A 1,507-nucleotide genomic window follows, 5' to 3' on the forward strand; every position below is an offset into this window, starting at 1 on the left:
CCCCACAGCCGCCCTCCCATGTCCTCTCTTTTGCCCGCAGACTCGCTCACTTCCAGGACTCCATACCCGAGGGCGTACCTAGCTTTGGGGAAGGGGATATGAACCCCCTGCTCGATGTACCGCAAGTCCCTGATGAAGACGGACTACGTGCCCCAGACCGAGGAGGAGGAGGAGCCGGCCGCCAACCCGTTCGATGCCATCTGCAAAGAGAGCAAGCGGCCGCAAGGTGCGGAGGGGGCAGGGATGGGGGGAGGGGCGAGGGGTCGTGAACAGAGGAGGGGGGGAGGGGGGAGGAGAAAGGAGGGGGAAGGGGGGAGGAGAGAGGAGGAGGGGGAGGAGAAAGGAGGGGGAAGGGGGGAGGAGAGAGGAGGAGGGGGGAGGGGGGAGGAGAGAGGAGGAGGGGGAGGAGGGGGAGGAGAGGAGGAGGGGCGAGGACGAGAGGAGGAGGGGGAGGAGAGGAGGAGGGGGAGGAGAGAGGAGGAGGGGGAGGAGGGGGAGGAGAAAGGAGGAGGGGGAGGAGAAAGGGGGAGGGGGGAGGAGAAAGGGGGAGGGGGGAGGAGAAAGGGGGAGGGGGAGGAGAAAGGGGGAGGGGGAGGAGAAAGGGGGAGGGGGAGGAGAAAGAGGAGGGGGGGAGGAAGAAAGGAGGCGGGGAGGGGGAGGAGAAAGGAGGCGGGGAGGGGGAGGAGAGAAGGAGGCGGGGAGGGGGAGGAGAAAGGAGGCGGGGAGGGGGAGGAGGGGGAGGCGGGGAGGGGGAGGAGGGGAGGAGGGAGGGGGAGGAGGGGAGGAGGGGAGGAGGGGGAGGGGGAGGAGGGGAGGAGGGGAGGAGGGGGAGGGGGAGGAGGGGAGGAGGGGAGGGGGAGGAGGGGAGGAGGGGAGGGGGAGGAGGGGAGGAGGGGAGGGGGAGGAGGGGAGGAGGGGAGGGGGAGGAGGGGAGGGGGAGGAGGGGAGGAGGGGAGGGGGAGGAGGGGAGGAGGGGAGGGGGGAGGAGGGGAGGGGGGAGGAGGGGAGGGGGGAGGAGGGGAGGGGGAGGAGGGAGGGGGAGGAGGGAGGGGCGGGGAGGGGCGAGGAGGAGAGCAGGGATGGGGGAGGAGGAGAGGGCGGGGGCGGGGAGGGGCGGGGGCGAGGGTTCGAGGGTTCGGGAGCGGAGAGGGGGTAGGGGCGAGGAGGGGTCGGGAGGGGTCGGGAGGGGGAGGAGTCGGGGTCGGGAGCGGAGAGGAGAGGGGTGAGGGGTCGGGAGTGGAGGGCACGGGGCGGGGCGGCCGGGCCGTGGCTGACCCTCCCTGCCGTGCAGAGCTGCCCGCAGCCACCTGCTCCACCTGGACACCAGACACCTTGGCCAGCTCCTCCGCGGGGGACCGAGAGCCGAGGACCCCGTCCAGGGGCCGCAAGTCCAAGCGGTGAGCGCGCTGCGGGTGCTGCTGTGCTCCTGTCGCCGGGGGGGTGGGGGGGGGGGGCGAGCTGGCTGGCGGGCGGGGCGGGTGCGACGGGGGGTGGGGGTGGGGTCCCG

This window comes from Puma concolor, unplaced genomic scaffold, assembly GCF_028749965.1.
Source record: "Puma concolor isolate L17-30 unplaced genomic scaffold, mPumCon1.1.hap2 unalloc_scaffold_45, whole genome shotgun sequence".
In the NCBI taxonomy this organism is placed as follows: domain Eukaryota; kingdom Metazoa; phylum Chordata; class Mammalia; order Carnivora; family Felidae; genus Puma; species Puma concolor.